Source organism: Oryctolagus cuniculus, chromosome 3, assembly GCF_964237555.1.
Source record: "Oryctolagus cuniculus chromosome 3, mOryCun1.1, whole genome shotgun sequence".
NCBI classification, from domain to species: Eukaryota; Metazoa; Chordata; class Mammalia; order Lagomorpha; family Leporidae; genus Oryctolagus; species Oryctolagus cuniculus.
The window spans coordinates 144,943,859-144,961,835 of NC_091434.1; the positions used below are offsets into that span (position 1 = coordinate 144,943,859).

At 42.5% G+C, this 17,977-nt stretch overlaps 1 long non-coding RNA gene across 5 annotated transcripts in view; it reads left to right on the forward strand.

The window, feature by feature from the left end:
* The first annotated feature begins 513 nt into the window (after positions 1 to 513).
* LOC127491650 (uncharacterized) overlaps positions 514 to 17,977 on the forward strand; it is a 62,409-nt gene continuing 44,945 nt past the window's right edge. Inside the window, exon 1 of one of the 5 annotated variants that reach the window (XR_011387407.1) lies at positions 514 to 1,384. This is a non-coding gene — a long non-coding RNA (uncharacterized lncRNA). The remainder of the gene's footprint in view (positions 1,385 to 17,977) is intronic. The other 4 variants (XR_011387406.1, XR_011387409.1, XR_011387405.1 and 1 more) reach the window with 4 other exon arrangements.

Genomic DNA, 17,977 nt, shown 5'->3' on the forward strand with positions numbered 1-17,977 from the left:
ATGGCTCTACTCCAGATTCCAGCTTCTTGATAATGTATACCCTGGGAGGCAGCAGGTGATAGTGCAAGTGCTTGATCCATGCCACCCATGTGGGAAACCTGGGTTGAGTTCTAGGCTCCTGGCTTTGGCCTAGCCCAGCCCTGGCTATTGCAGACATTTGGGGAGTGAACCAGATAATGGGACATCTCAGACAGTCTCTATGTGTAAGAAACATTCTGTGTCTCTATCTCTGCCTTTCAAATAAAGTAAGTAAACAAATAAATAAATAAATAATTTATACGCAATAGGAGGAGAGATATATTACACTGGTGAAATGGGCACATCAGGGAGTATGGCAGAAAAGGGAAAAGGGGGGTTTAAACTTTTTACCTTATGCACTTTAGTTTCACTCAAATACATTATAACAAGCCTTTTGTTTTATAACTATATAAAGTTTATCATTTAAGTATTGAAACAGTGGATTTAGAAAAGTTGATTATTTGCACATTTTTATGTCTTCTTTAGCTTTGAATGTTTTATCAGCAGCTTTTTTTCCCTATCAAAAATCAATGGAGTTATAGCTACTGAATTGTGAGAGACAATTCTGTTTCATAAAAAAGTAAATCAAGTCAGTTAGTTAAGATATCAGAAAGACATTTTCCAATGAACAGGTGATCTAAAATATATACTAAGCATGTATTTCTGAACAATACACACCACAAATATGAGCTTCATTCAATAGAAGTCACTGTGTAACAGACCAGTTATGAATATGTGAGGCATTGTAACACTGAATTAATACTGCAATAATAAAGAATATCCCTACAGAAAAGAACATAGATGCTGTAGTTCTTGAAATAAAAGCTAAACAGCAAAAATAATTTATGTATGAAAGACCACAACAAAATTTCCACAGTGTTCTCCCACAGTGGGAAAGCACAAAAATGTCCTCGTCTTTCCTGTAGGAAGTGTAGAGTGCTGATGTACCACTGGGACGCCCCTTCAGGATGACACGTTTCCTCAGCTGCCAAGGGCATGGCTGTGCTACCCAATCAGCAGCCTCAGTCCTCATCGCTCTTCAGGACTGGTCTCATTTGAAATCTGATACCTGTCCTAAGGTCATGCTCCTTGCAGGGACAGCCAGCTTACAGACAGGTCACCTCATCACCTCAGGGCCCCTCACCTATAGAATCTCTATAGAGATTCTCTATAGAGAATGCTCTATAGAATCAATTGTCTAAGTTCCAGAATTGTGGAGGACTCTGTTCAGATTGCCTAACAACCTTCCTTTTCTCTCTGCCCAAGTCCCTCTTCTTTTCTTCCCTCACACATGTATGATTCCAAGAGGACCTCCCCACCCCCAAATCTGGCTACACTTCAAGTCTCCATCCCAAAGGATACCATGGTAGGTTCTGGAAAAAAATATTTGACAAGAAATAAATTAGATATGAGTTATTTTTAAAAAATTCATGTTTGAAAAAAAACAAACAACCCTAAATTAAATGAAAAAAACAATAGTAAAGTATCATAGGAATTTCATAAGGAGATCAAGAAATATCAATATAGTAAGACCTATCATTCTCAAATCATAAATCAAAAATTTGAAAATAGAGTGGAATAACAGTGAATAACAACAATGACAAAATGTAAATAGCATGGAAACAAATATAAAAAGGAAATGTTGTGATATATGTGAAATAAATTTTAAAGATTTGTAAAAAGAGATCAATAGGGAGGAAGATCCTGCCCTACCATTTTTCAAAATGTCATATAAAACTGTTGGATGAGGAATGAAGAGGCTATGAAATACATGAATCTAAAAACAAGCTCATGAATTGATGAAGATTTAGTTTGTGATAAAAGTAGCTTTTATGTAAGTAGGGAAAAATTAACTTGTCAAGAATACTATTGCAGTGAGATGAATCAAGTTAGACACGTAAATTACATCATGGGTTAAAATACGGTTAAGTTCTAACTTTCCGCTTGAGCTTTTGATTCACAACCTCTTGGCATCTGTGTAAGAACATTCTATTCATTCTTATCATCTTGTTCTTTATCTTCTGCCTCTCCCTCTTCTTTAAAGAATATTTACTTATTTCTTTTAGAGAGAGATAATTGAAGAGAGAGTTCCCAACCACTTACTCTCTAAATATCATCTTTTTCTGTATATTCTGCCTCTCCTTTTTTTTTAAATATTTATTTATTGGAGATAGATATGGGGAGAGTCAGATAGAGACCTCCCATCCAATGGATCACTCTCCAAATGCCCACAATAGCCAGGGACTGGGAAAAGGCCAAAGCCAAGGGCTTGGAATTCAAGGTAGGTCCTCCACATGGATGGCAGGGACCCAATCACTTGAGCATCACCACTGCCTGCCAGGGGTTCCAACAGTAGGAAACTGGAGTCAGGAATTGAACCCAGGCACTCTGATCTGAGATATGAGCATCTTAACCAGCACCTTAACCACTAAGCTAAATGCTTGACTCTGCCTCTCTCTCTCTCTCTCTCTCTCTCTCTCTCAGTTCCATCAACATTTAAGCATGCTTAGGACTTTCCTATTTTAAATAGCCAATTGATAATAAGTAAAAACTCTCTCGAGAAGGTAGAAATCCTCTCAAACCCACTAGCTTCTTGGAGCTATTACTACATCCTCTCTTCCTCTTGATAGAAAGAGGTGCTCTGTCTTGGCCTCTTCTCTCCAATTACTTTTGCATTTTTGTCTTAGCTTGTGTCCCCAGGAAAATTCTGGGACAGAAAATGTGATGCAGAACGGCTTTGGGACATGATCTAGGAGATACACGGGCAAAATTGAGGAAGGCAGAGAGACAAAGAGATCAGCAGAGTGGTCCCTACTAAGGCCTCAAGTAGTCGTGTGGGGAAGCACAACAATTTTTTCCAATTGACACAAAGGGACTGGTCTTAATTATCTCTTCATCAGTGGTCCCTGGTCTGGGCTGCCTTGAGCATGACAGTCCTCCTTCTACATCTGAAGGGTCCTGCCTATGGCCAATGGCAATTCCTGGAGAAGGAAGGAGGTGGCTGACTCTACAGGCAGGATCTGGATGGAGCAATAAAGTGTATACTACATCTACACGTAGAGGTTCACAACCCTTTGCTTCCTAATTAATGTCTCTCCATCAGAGCAAAGCTTTCCCAAGGTTCTGATTCATCTTGTTTCCTGGTAAATTATGAAAAATTTGTTAGTGGGTTGAACTACAGCCCCTATTGTTGCAGATGATCTCATAACTATAGTTCATATACACCATCTTCCTTCTCTGTCACCCATCCTACAGTTCCCTCTCTCTCAGCTAACATCTCTGCTAGTGTAGGCAGCTGTGGGGTTGGGTGACTTCCACCACAATTTCTGAGTGGTTTGAGCCCTTGGTTACTGTGCTGTTCCCAAGTCATGGTGACTGTACTTTCCTATATACTATTTAAACTGTGCATGGCAGCAGCACTAATAGATAACCCAGTGGACTGCCTGAGGATCAAACATATTCTATTCCCCTCTCATTAGCTAGCAACTTTCCCACCTCCTCTGACAGCTGGATCAATTCCTTGTGCCAATCTGGTGAATCGTTTCCTTTCCTTTCCTATTGGTCTCTTTTTCTAATGATCCTACAAGATGGTTTGGTAGTAGTCTAAAATTCAATGATGGCCAGTGCCGTGGCTCACTAGGCTAATTCTCCGCCTATGGCGCCAGCACCCTGGGTTCTTGTCCCATTTGGGGCACTGGATTCTGTCCCGGTTGCTCCTCTTCCAGTCCAGCTCTCTGCTGTGACCTGGGAAGGCAGTGGAGGATGGCCCAAGTGCTGGGGCCCTGCACCCACATGGGAGACCAGGAGGAATCACCTGGCTCTTGGCTTCGGATCAGCGCAGCACGCCGGCTGTAGAGGCCATTTAGGGAGTGAACCAACAGGAGAAAGACCTTTCTCTCTGGCTCTCTCTTTTCTCACTGTCTAACTCTGCCTGTGGAAAAAAAAATAAATAAATAAAATAAAATTCAATGACACCATTACTGGGAACTGGACTCTCTAGACCTTCAGAAAAAAAAATATGGGCAGAAAAAATATTTTAATTGAATCATTAGGAATAATGCTATTCGAAGTCACTCCTACTTTATAATCTTTGGATTCCCAAAGACTAGAGATGCTGATCTAGGCTGATGATTCCCCATAAGCTGATGTCCACTCCACCTGTTCTCCTTTAAAATCTGTGACTTCAGCTATGCTTTTAAGAGACCAATCTCTCTTCATCAGGTTGATTGTCTTTGAGTTATGTGGAAATTGATAAGGGCTGTGTGTGCCTTGGTCTCGCATAGGGTCAGAACTAGTATGAAGCAAGAAAGGCACTGAGGGTGCAACATTTAAGGATGCATTCCGCCTCATGGCTATGCACCTGCTCTGGGCCACTTCTTTTTCCATAAAAAATGACTAACCAGGGCCACCACCAGGTGTTCTGCCCATTGGGAGGATCTCCTCTTGGCAATAGCTTTTTAGACCACCTCTGAGTTACATTATAGTGCTGAAACATCCATTTTTAAATTGAACCCCACAGACCCTTCCATTAATCCTGTTTATTCTTTTCCTGTATCTGTAACTGCCTGAAAGGGCTTTGCCGAAGCAGTAGGAATGAATTGAGGGGAAAATGCTGTACAACACTGGCAGATGACTGGGCTCCTGGCCATGTACTCATGTGGTTCACTTGTTCTTTCTGGCCCTGTCATGCTCAATTCCAGATGTAACAATTCCATCGTGTAAGATCGCTGCAGGGCCTTTCTCAGTGTGTGATTTGGTGATGTTGACAGAATGAAGCTCACAAGAAAAACTCTGGCTGTGCAGACACTGGATGGCCCTGGACCAGATTCTAGATTCTGTCAGCTGTTGGGACTGCTATACACTCCACAGTGTATTTTCTCTTCACAGATAGGCCTAGTGCTAGAGTTCCTAGCGAACAGTCTGGGTGACACGGTTGCTTACACTGTATCCTGGACTTGCTCTTTCCTACAAAGCCCTTTTCAGTTCTTGTCTCCATTCAAAGATGGCAACTTTCCATGCTGCCTGGTAAAAGGATTCAAGCAGTATTTCTAATGGCAAAGCTGTAAAATACTGACCCAGTGTGGTGATTCTTTTTAAGTTCTGGAAGATATAGGATGTAATAAATTGTCCCTTATTTTAGAGAATGTCCTAACACATCTAAAATTACTGAATCCTTAAAATCTTGACTTTTCTGTCAGTTTGCTAAGACATTGTAGGGTTTATCTCCCATCCTATGGAATGCATGTGTTCACTCAGTTTCTGACATCCTGTTTACTGCTAATCCCATCAGATTAAAATAATGTCCTTGGGGCCTGCATTGTGGCATAGCAAGTTAAGCCACTAACTGTGATGCTGGCATCCCATAAGGGGCCCAGTTCAAGTCCTGGCTTGATCCACTTCTGATCCAGTTCTCTGCTAATGGGCTTGGGAAAAGCAGCAGAAGATAGTCCACTTCTTGGGGCCCTGCCATCCACAAGGGAGACCTGGATGAAGCTCCTGGCTCCTACTATCAGCCTGGCCCAGTCTCAGCCATTGCAACTATTTGTGGAGTGAGCAAGAGGATGGAAGATCTCTCTCCTTCTGTCTCTCTGTAACTCTACCTTTCAAACAAATCTTTAAAGATTAAAATAAAATAATTTCCTTGTGGAATGTCCAAGTTTCTTTAGAGCATGGTAGATTGCAGATGAGTTAATGGTGCTCTGGGGTAGGACCATAAATGCATACTGTTGTCCACCTCACATGAACTTCTCCCGATTTCTGCTTCTCATAGAAATGGGAAAGAGTCTTTTCCGGGTTGCTAGTTGCATCTTATTTGCCAGAGATAGGCTATACACCAATCCATTAGCTGCAATGAGACCACTTCTTGGTCTAGTGGCCCTAGCAGCCACAGTGATCCATGTGATTTTTGCAAATTAGATGGGACTGTTATGCAGCAACCTTTGCCTTCTTTAAATCTTTGCTGTAAATTCTTGCCTTTGCATACCCCTTAGATGTTGGTTTTCCTTATGATTCCATCCTAGAATTCCCCTCATTATCAGCAAAATTCACAGTTGCATAGGGTCAATTACAATCTGTACTGAATAGGAATCTCATGTTTACCTTCAATAAAATATGTAGGGTATAAATATTTAGGCAGACTCCTCTCTGAACATTAGGAAATGTGAAAGGCACATCTAAGGTTAACATATCAAAAACGGAATCTTCTTGGAGACAGGCTCCTGTTCCCAGGTTCTTAGCGAATGATATTACCTTCCAACAATCCCTTTAACCAGATATCTGTGACTTGGCTCATTCTCTTTCACACAATAAATATTCTATGTCAGCAAGTGCAATTGATTCTACCTCAAGTCCATCCTTGACCTCATTTTTGCTGATGTAGACGAGGCCACCTGTGCAGCCTCCCAAGTCACTGGTTGTCAATGGCTATCTTGCTAAATGTGAACTTCTTGCAGAGTTTGCAAGTCTTTTTACCCAACTACTCTTTACCTTTGCAGTCCCTTTTCTCATCATTCCTCAATTTCTGTCCTAATTTATTCCTGGCCTTTGACTAGATAATCCCTTCTTAACTCTGAGCTCTTAGTTGAAAACCATTCCTGAGGAGATAGTTTATGTTTTTGTTTTTTTAAGATTTATTTATTTGCTTGAAAGTCAGAGTTACACAGAGAGAGGGGAGGGGGAGAGAGAGAGGGAGAGGTGTCTTCCATCCTATGGTTCACTCCCCGGTTGGCAGCAATGACTGGAGCTGCGCCGATCTGAAGCCAGGAGCCCGGGGCTTCTTCCAGGTCTCCCATGTGGGTGCAGGGGCCCAAGGACTTGTGCCATCTTCTACTGCTATCCCAGGCTACAGCAGAGAGCCGGATCAGAAATGGAGCAGCCGGGTCTCAAACTGGTGCCCATATGGGATGCTGGGTGCTTCAGGCCAGGGCTTTAACCTGCTGTGCCACAGCACTGGCCCCAGGAGATATTGTTAATCATGGGTGAAATAGTATAGAATATTCATTAACAGATTATGTTCGAAAGTCCTACTCGCTTGGGTCAAGGGCCTCATTGCTTATTATTTTTTTCAGGTTACCAAATCTCTTTGTCCCTCACTTTCTTTCTCTCTAAAATGGGTATATGCTTTTCTCCTATAGTTTTATAGTGAGAATTAGACAAAATAGTGCACATTTAATCTTTAAGACATTATAGGAGACACACAATATACTAAACAAATGGTGATTATTTTAAAAAGTTAAATAGCATAACTATTTATCCTTAATCTTATATACATTGCAGCAATTGCCTATTTCCCCCTTTTAAATTCTTTTGTAGATTATAGATTCCTTGGGAACCCAATATGTCTCTAGTCTCTCCCTCTCTCTCTCTTTTAAAGAGAGGCAGAGCTACAGAGAGAGAGGGAAAGAGAGATCTTCTATCAACTGTTTCATTCCCTAAACGGACAGTCTGAAGCCAGGAGCCTAGAGCTTTCTCCAGGTTTCCTACATGGGTGCAGGGGCCCAAGCACTTTTCCTAGGACATTAGTAGAGAGCTGAATCTGAAGTGGAGCAGGCAGGACTCGAACCTGAGCCTATATGGGATGATGGTGCCGTAGGTAAAGCCTTAACCTACTATGGGATAGTGCTGGCCCTTCAATATGGATCTATTCTAATTACAGACTCTTTTGTAGCAATAATACAAATATATATAGAATACAATGGCATTGATACAAGGGTGTAGAAATAATTCTAAGAGATCCGGCGAAGCTCAAGGAAAGGAGTGACAACTTGAACTTGGTTCTGAAGAATAAGCCACAGAGGTACAAGCAAGGGTGAGCGAAAAGGGCAGTCTCCCTCCAGAAGACAGGATCTACAAGGGCTTAGCCACAGTAGCCCTGTGATAGCAAACACTTGATAAGACCGCTGTCAAAGAGCAGGCACAGAGAAAGACCAGTGGCTGGCAGCAGTCAATTTTGGAAGCAAAAGCTTTGTCTCCTAGGCACCCAGAAAACCTCTGGAATTCACTGTGGTTCAGTGTGTGAGGTACAGTGCTCTCAGGAAAGCAGAAATCAGTTTTCCCCACATCCTAGCTGGATGAAGAATTAGACTTCTATTCATTTTTTAAAAAATTTTTTGACAGGCAGAGTGGACAGTGAGAGAGAGAGACAGAGAGAAAGGTCTTCCTTTGCCGTTGATTCACCCTCCAATGGCCGCCGCGGCCGGCGCGCAGCGCTGATCCGATGGCAGGAGCCAGGTACTTATCCTGGTCTCCCACTGGGGTGCAGGGCCCAAGCACTTGGGCCATCCTCCACTGCACTCCCTGGCCACAGCAGAGAGCTGGCCTGGAAGAGGGGAAACCGGGACAGAATCCGGCACCCCAACTGGGACTAGAACCGGGTGTGCCGGCGCTGCAAGGTGGAAGATTAGCCTAGTGAGCCGCGGCGCCAGCCTGACTTCTATTCATTTTTTAAAAAGATTTATTTATTTATTTGAAAATCAGAGTGACACACAGAGAAAAGGAGAGGCAGAGAAAGAGAGAGGTCTTCTATCCTCTGGTTCACTCCTCAATTGACCGCAACTGCCGGAGCTGCACCAATCCAAAGCCAGGAGCCAGGAGTTTCTTCTAGGTCTCCCATGCAGGTGCAGGGGCCCAAAGAGTTGGGCCATCTTCCAGTGCTGTCCTGGGCCACAGCAGATAGCTGGATTGGAAGTGGAGCAGCCGGGAATTGAACCGGCATCCATGTGGAATGCCGGCACCAAAGGTGACAGCTCTACCCACTACACCATTGCACCCAGACTTCTATTCATTTTAATTGAAATAAATTAAGAAAGATTTCTTTGCCCCACCTTGTGTAGGTCTCTCAGCGTGGAGTCACACCTGCTGCAGAGTTTCAAGAAAGTACTGTTAGCCATGTCATCTTGGGTTTTAGATCAAACTTTGAGCCAAAGCAGCTATGATAACACTGCATACTTCTTCATCAAGGAGGTGTATGTAAAAGGAGAGAGATCCAAGGGGTTTAAAGGCGAGCTGTCTTTTGAAGATGAGGGAATGTTGTACAAAGGGGAAATCGGAGAGTGATGATATAGCAGGTTCTGAGGAGCAGAAAGCAATACAAATGAAAGAGCAGGGGGAAGAATTTGCCTTGAACAAGAGAAGTGAGCTAATTCTTCCCCTAAGACAGAAGGCAAGCAGAGGAGGAGAGGTACATACTACATTAAAACTTCTGTGAGGGAAAGAAGAAAAGGACTCGGGAGAATGGAGCAGACAATGGCGGAGTGAGGGCAAAAAACGAGGTGTTGTGGTTCAGATATGGCCCCTACAAGTGCATGTTGAAATCCTATCACGTAAGGTGATGGTATTAAGCGACAGATCATTAGGCAGTATCTACGTCATGACAGTGAAGGCCTCATGGTTATAGAGGAGTTCTGAGGCTGCTTTTCCCCTTTCTACCATGTGAGTGTACAGTGCGCATGCATCACCATGAACCAGAGACTGAGCCCTGACCAGACTCTGGATTTGTTAGCCACTTGATTTTGGACTCCCCGACTTCCAGAACTGTGAGAAAGAAATTTTTGTTGGGTGTGTGTCTGAATGGACTAAGATACTTAAAAACCCCCTGAGGATGAAAATAAAATGACATCTTCCAGGGACATTTAGGATGTTATCTGGGCAGAACTGGTTTAGCTTGCATCTTAATTGAAGAGATTTTGTTTTAAGTTGGGGGGGGGGGGTGATGATCTGAAATGGCAATGGAAGGAAAGAAAACTCTGGTATCACCTGTTACCACTTTTAAGCACATTATGCAGTCATAATGTATTTGCAGTCCTTTGTAAAATCTACAAAGACAATAACCACATCCTTTTAAATTTTTGTGTCCCTGGCTCTGGAATGGTGTTGCCACATAGTTCTGGAAAGGACCACAGAAGGAATGCTCTGTTAAAAAAAGGTTTAAGGCACATTTCCAACATGATGGGGTTTCAGGAGAGGTGTAATTAGACAAGTAAGCTGTTGGGGGCTGGGTAGGAGAAAGACAAAGCAAAGTTGTAATGACAAGGCTGTGTAAGAGAGAGGCCCAGAGGGAATTGTGCTAAAGCCTGTGAAGTTGTACAAGGATGAGAAGCAAAGTGGGATGAACTGACCTCAGGCAGAAATTCTGGACTCAAACTGTTTCTGTAGTAAAGCAGTGGAAAACCTTGTGAGGGTCAGTGCTAGGTTGTATGCTCCACTTGGGGCCTAGTCAATGACCCGCAGGCTCTTAGGAATGCACATGGAATATAGAAGGGAAATTGTTATTTGTGTGGTTAGAATTCAGCAAAAGGAATGTCATGGTTAACCCAAGTCATGACAAAACATCCAGTCTGGAAAATTATTTTTTTTATTTAATCCTTTAGTGTATAAACTGTTTTCTCAGATTACATTGGGTATTTAATTCTGAGTACTTCAACGTGATTTCTCCTGTTGCTTCCTGTTGATTCTCTCAGCTGTTTCTTCCCCCCTCCTTTTTTTTCTGACAGTCAGAGTTAGACAGTGAGAGAGAGACAGAGGTCTTCCTTTTCCGTTGGTTCACCCCCCAAATAGCTGCTATGGCTGGTGCGCTGCGCCAATCCGAAGCCAGGAGCCAGGTGCTTCCTCCTGGTCTTCCATGCGGGTGCAGGGCCCAAGCACTTGGGCCATCCTCCACTGCCCTCCTGGGCTACAGCAGAGAGCTGGACTGAAAGAGGAGCAACCAGGACAGAATCCAGCACCCCAACCGGGACTAGAACCCAGGGTGCCGGTGCCACAGGCAGATGATTAGCCAAGTGAGCCGTGGCGCAGGCCTCTTTTTTCCCTTTTCTTTTTCTCTCTGCCCTCTCCCCCTCTTCACCCAGTTTTGGTACCCTTGCTTCTCTTATTTCCAGTTTTTTTTCCCTTAGTCTTCCTTTTATTTTCTCCTTAGCCAATTTGCCTTTGGGAGAAAAAGAGAGAGTTTGCGCTAAAATAGAGAAAGAAGGTGAAGGAAAGGTGTGATGATGTCCAATGAGCATGCCTTTCTCCTCCAGATTTCATAGGAAAAATGTTCCCTACAAGTTGTGATTGACTGCAAACAAGTGACATTGGTTATCCAAGTGGAACAACAGTCAGGGATGGAGAAATTTCAGGGTTATGGGCAACTGTGAGCCTGAACTCAAGAATACATGGCAGGGGCCAGCATTGTGGACCAGCAGGTGAAGCTGCCACCTGTGGCAACAGCATCCCATCTTGCAGTGCCTGGGAAAGCAGTGGAGGATGGCCCATGCTTGGGTCCCTGCCACCCTATGGCAGACCTGAATCAAGTTCCTGGTTCTTGGCACCAGTGTGGCCCAGTCTTGGCTGTTACATTCATTTGCAGAGTGAACCAGCAGCTGGAAGATATCTCTTCTCTCTCCTTCCCTCTCCCATCCCTCTCCTTTTCTGTTTCTCTGCCTTTCAAATAAATAAATAAATCTTTTTTTGTTTTGTTTTTAGGAAAGGACATGACTTTTAATTCCATCTTCACCTCTCACTGTGTAGGAAGTTCTTTAGCCTTTCTGAATCTCAAATTTCTTATTTCTAAAATGAATACATGGTGATATAACTGTGGTAAGCAGAAATGTGGTCTCCACAATCCTCACTCATGAATATATGTTACTTCTCATGATGAAGGGGACTTTCAAGATGTAGTTGAAGTGCCTAATGTTGACGCAGAGACTAGGAGATCATCCTAGTTGGTCCGGAATCACCCAGTGCACTGATGGAAGACCCTCAGGGCATGAAACAAAGGCAGAGAGATCCAACTTGTGAACAGGGCTCCGTGTACTGTTCCTGGCTTGAAGATGGAAGAGGCCATGGGGAAATCTCGAGAAGTAATACATTCTGGCAACCATCAGTTCTCTTGGCAGAGGATCTGAGCCCAGTTGAGAGGAGAAGCACCAGCCAAGACTTTGATTTCAGCCTATTTAGATGCTGAGCAAAGATTCCAAACATTGTGTGCTAGGCTTCTGACCTACCCCACTTAGGAGATGATACATTTGGATTATTGAAAGGTGCTCAGTTTGGTGGTCATTTGTTGTGGTATCAATGGAAAGCTAATGCTAACCATGTGAAAATTAAAGGAATTGAAATATATTTGGAGTCTTAGTGTAGTAAATAAGTTATTTCCCTTTCATCTTTCAAATATAGGTCCTACTATAGTGCAGTAGATTAAGCTGCCATTTGCAATGCCCGCATCCATATTGAAATGCCTGTTCAAGTCCTGGTTGCTCTACTTCCAATCCCATTCCCTGCTAATACACCTAGAAAAGCAATGGAAGATGGTCCCACTGCTGGAGTTCCTGGCTCCTGGCTTTAGCCTAGCCTAGACCTGGCTATTGCAGCTATTTGTGGAATAACCAGCATCTGGAAGATATTCTCTCTCTCTCTCTCTCTCTCTCTCTCTCTCTCATGCTCTGCCTTTCAAATAAATAGTTAAAAAATACAGGAGCCACTGAGAAAGACAAAAAATGCAAATGGGAATTTAACACTGATGTTATTACTGGTAACGATTGAATTGGGCAGTGGGACTACCATGTACAAAGTTTCTAGTATTTATCCCTGGAAACAAATTCATGTTTCCAGTCATGAACAGAGTCAGATGACCTCAGGCCTCCTCTGTGAATTGAGAAGAGATTAGATCACAGCCCTTTCTGTAAGTAGGAGATATGGAAGAGACAGACCCATGTGTTTGAGTGGAACATGGTTATTTTCTCCTTGCAAACTCCTATCAGGTAATTCCCACGCACCCAAATGGTAGGAAGAGAGCTTGCCAGTGCTGTTCCAACTAACATGCACAAGGAAAAGCAGTCCATGAGAATGAGGTCCTTGGCAATGAACTTGGCAAAAATTTGATGTTTCATAATTAGTTACTAACACGTGACAATAACCAATTTTCCTAGCACTGTCGAATTCCCTATATCTGGGGTATATCCCATTCCAGTGTGATTCTTTTCCCTGAATCTGGTCCCACTCCTCACATTGACCAATGCCCAGAGATCTCCATTTTTGTACCCACTGAGGCTAGCCTCTCCTGCTTGTAGAACCTCACGTGGCTGCCCACCTTTCTTTGCCTCCTGTTCTAGTCCCCTTTGGGATTGGCCCAGTGAGTCTAACTAACTTGAGATCAGATTCTCCATGCTTCTTCAAGTGTAGACTCATAAAATATGTGAGACAATCACTGCACATGTGTTTTTTGTAAAGAGAGATGCAGTAGGACTCCTCTCTTCATTCTAGATGCCCTACATCCTCTCTGGAAACTCAAAAACTTGAGTAGTCTTGAAACTCATCCAATAATCACACCCTTTTTCTAATTTGAAGACACTGACAGAAATAGTCAATTTTTATACTTTTACTATTTTTTTCTTAAAAACTTGGTAAATGTGTATCACAATCTAGTGACCAATGGTGTATAATTTCCCACAACATTATTGATGGTATAATATATATATATATATATATATATATATATATATATTCATGGTTAATATAATTAGTAATTTATGGTGCTACACAATGAGCATAATGCTTTCATATTTCATACCTGAACAAATTTGATAAAAATGATACAACATGAACATGATATTAGTGATGAGAATTTTAGGCTAGGTAAGAAAAGGTGAGGACTGTGGTTTTCTGGTAGCATTTAGAAGGAACAGAAATTGCACAGAAGCCTCACAAATTACAAACCTTAATAGTCACTGACTTGAAATCTAGGCTGGCGCTGACTATAGTACTATTTTGTGCTCCTCTTTCCCAGCCAATTAAAATTCCAGCAATTACATGGCATTCCACTTGGCTATTTTTGCTATCTGCGTAAAGCCAGCATCGCCTGGGAATCACAGGATGTAGAAGGGAAGTGAGAATAGCACAAACTCCTCTCAGTTTTAGAAAAAATATGCTTACTTTGTTCAGCTATCTAAGGGGGTAAATGTGCAGTCTTCTCACAGCACTATCAAGATACCATGGTCAATTCTAAAATATTTGAAGACATCAACATGCTCATTGAACAAACCCCTTCTTCTTGCTGCATTTAAACAAAATACCTGTGAAAATCTGTAGGGCCTTTGGTTACTCTGAAAAATACAGACACTGATATATATTTCATAGGATGTTTTGGAGTATTAAATTCATGTTCCTCTATCTATAGAACACCCAGTGACCCTCCCCCTCCACAATGCTTAGAATAGTGCCCAACACACAAAAAGATATAAGCTATTATTATTATTCCTTAATACTATATAAATCTGATGATACATTCTTTCTGTAACAATACAGTATTTATATGGTATCTATAAATATTTTTTGTTTGTGAAGTGCTTCAATAATTCACAAAACTTAACCCTGTCATGAAGCCATGTCATCAGGCCAGGTAAATGTATATCCATCCAATAGATTTTAAAAATGAAACTATAAATTTACAATTGAAAAAAGTTGGGAAGGATGGCATTGCAGTACCAGGGGTTAAGCTGCTGCTTATGATGCTTGCATCTGATATTGGAGTGCTGGTTCAAGTCCTGGCTGCTCTGCTTCCCATCCAGCTACCTGCTCATGTGCCTGGGAAGGAAGCAGAAGGTGACCCAGATGGAGTTCCAGACTCCTGACTTTGGCTTGGCCCAGCTCCTGCCATTTCAGGTATTTGAGTAATGAACCAGTAGATGGAAGAACTCTCTCTGTATCCCTCCCTGGCTCTGGCACTGTGCCTTTCATATAAACACAACTTTTTGAAAATTAGCCTTGAAATTAAAACTTGTGTTATCACCTTCTAAGTAGTATTATTCCTATATAAATAGTCCAATAGTATTATTATTCCTATATTCATATTACTAGAATAATTTATTAATAATTAATTAAATAATAAATGTTATTAAAAACTATGTAAATGTTAGTAAAACATTTTTAATTTTTCATCTTCTACACAGACATTCTACTCAGATTAATAAATTAAAGTTATTTTCAAAAGGGAAAATTTTTCATTTAATTTCAGTTTTATCTGAAAATGCTATGTTGCCTTGTCAAGTCCATGTTTCTGCTGGAGTTTCAGAACCTCTGTGATTTTGAAGCAGTCAACATTTATATTTCAGCTTATAACAGCACTCCTTGGCAAGCAGCTGCTAATGACAAATGTTTGCCATTCTCTGAGCTCAGAGGAAGGATTCTTTTGAGAAGCAGAATTTACACTGTCTCCCTGGAGCAGTGACTACACTGACCTTTGCAAAATGCTCACAATTGATTGTAAGAAAATAGAGACTTCAATGAAATAAATACAGGGCTCTAAATGGGAACAAGAAATGCACAACAAGGCATAGACAAAACGGGATAAAATGCACATAAAGGCCAAAGGACTCACAATAAGTTGCTCAAGAAATCGGTTTATGAGTGAAAAGAAATACAGAATAGATGACGCGAGGGAGAGCCATGCAAACGTGGGTTGTCAGCTCTTTTCCTTCAAGTCAGAAGGAAACAGATTCGCCAAATAGAACAGCCGTTCCTTGATTTAACAGGACTCTTTATCTTGCAAAAACTGGCAAGTTTCTAGGCTTCTCCCATACTTAAAAAAGTCTTTAGACTAGACATTTAACATACACTTTATCAGGCTCTAAGGACGGGAACTTTAAGAACAGCTGCTGTAGAGGCAGATACCTCAGCAAAGACAGTGGTTGGGGGGTACACATCCCGTACTGGAGTGCCGGAGTGCAATCTTCAGCTCTGCTTCCTCTCCCAGATTTCTGTCAGCGCAGACCCTGGGAGGCAGCAGGTGGTGGCTCAAGTGGTGAGGTTCCTGCACCCGACGTGGGAGACCTGCACTGAGCTCCCAGCTCCTGGCCCCAGTCCAGACTGTGTTGGGGGTTGCAGGTGTGAGCTACCAGAAGGGAGCTCTGGCTCTATGCCTCTCAAATATAATAAACAGATGAATAGATTTTATAAAAGATATCTGCTCTGACTCAGGCTTCAATCTTCTTTATTATTTCATAGCTAATGGTGGGTTCTGAGCTGGAAGAGAAAGCAGCATATGTACATTAGGGTTTGGGTCTGGGAACGGAGAGGCAGTGCACATGGGAGCCACAGAAAACTCCACTGAAGGGGAAATGAGTGGAGAGAGTTGGGTTGGAGGGGACTTGGACACTGAGCAAGAGAGAGTAAGTATTGCCTGAGTCAGTATTAGTCATATTTCTGGCTTTCAAGCATTATAACCAAGCTCTGCCTATCCTACACAAAATAAGAATTTTAATTGGAAGGACATCGGAGGTTTTACAGCTTGGTTTGGCAAATGAGCAAAACCAAAGGAGCTCTGAAGGGTGAGCTAATAGGAGCCTAACAAGACTTGTGCACTGGTAAGAGGCTGGTCACACTGCCACATGAGAAAATATGAGCTCCAACTAGTGAATGACGTCATCAGGCTTCATGGTTACAGGAGCCTCAAGGTCAAATTGGCAAATTCAAGATCATGGACACGTTCCTTGCTCTGCAGGTGTCGAGTGAGAATTAGAACCTCTTATGGAACTGTAGGGCTGGACACTCTAGCAAGGCTACACAGAAAGAGGCTTTGACAACAGCTAGATAAGCTGCTCATAAGAAAGGATGCTAAACAATGAAGAAAATCCTATCAAGGGGCAAGTGTTATAGTGCAGTGGGTTAAGCTGCTGCTTGTGGTACTAGTGCGGGCTCATACCATGCAAATACTAGTTCCATTTCTGGCTGTTCTGCTTCTCATCCAGCTTCCTGCTAATGTGCCTGAGAAGGCAGCAGATGATGGAACAAGTGCTTGGGGACCTGCCACACATGCAGAAGGCTGGACTTGAGTTCCAGGCTCCTGGCTCTGGCCTAGCCCAACCCTGGCAATTGCAGCCACTTGTGGAATAAACCAACAGATAGAAGATCTCTCTCTCTCTCTCTCTCTCTCTCTCTCTCTCTCTCTTGCTTTTATGCCTTTTCAAATAATAAGTGCATATTTAAAAAAACGTATTTATTTGAAGGGCAAAGTGATAGATGGAGAGAGAGGGAGAGTATGTTTGAGAGACAGAAACAGAGAGAGAAAGGGAGGAGGGGGAGAGAGAGAGAAAGGAAGAGAAAGGGAGAGAAAGGGAGAGAGAGAGAGAGAGAGAGTTCTTCCATCTGCTGGTTCACTTCCCAAATGACTGCAACAACCAGGAGTGGGCCAGTCCAAACCCAGGAGTCAGGAACTCCATCTGAGTCTGTCACTTGGGTAGTGGGGTTCCAAGCATTTGGACTGTCATCTGCTTTCCCAGGCACATAAGCAGGAAGAAGAGCAGCTGGGACTTGCCAGTGTGGTAGGCAGAAGCTTAACCCACTAATGCTGGCCCTAGATAAGTAAATCTTAAAAAACAAACAAAAACACCCAAGATCCATTATGAACTCTATCGGCAGTATTTATTTGAGTCTATTCACATGTCATTCAGCTGAGTTGAATACCACTGATGGCAGAATGTACTTTTTCTTTCTTCTTCTTTTTTTTTTTTTTAAGATTTATTTTATCTATTTGAAAGGCAGTCACAGAGAGGCAGAGGCAGAGAAGAAAGAGAAGTCTTCCATCTGCTAGTTCACTTCCCAAATGGCCATAATGGCCAGAGCTGGGCTGATCTGAAGCCAGGAGCCAGGAACTTCTGGGTCTCCCACATGGGTGCAGGGACCCAAGGACTTGGGCCATCTTCTACTGCTTTCCCAGGCCATAGGAGAGAGCTAGATTGGAAGTACAGCAGCCGGAACTCAAACTGGCTTCCATATGAGATGCCAGCACTACAGGTCACTATGCCACAGTGTCAGCCCCACAATGTACTTTTTCAACTCTTCCAATTCACTCTGCTTTCATTCACACATCACACATATGCTACATTTCTCTCATGAGAAATTTCTCCTTCCTTGTGTTCATTCACTTGCCAAACGCAGCCATTCAGTACTTTAAACTTATTACCTACTAAGGTTGTGTAATTGTCTG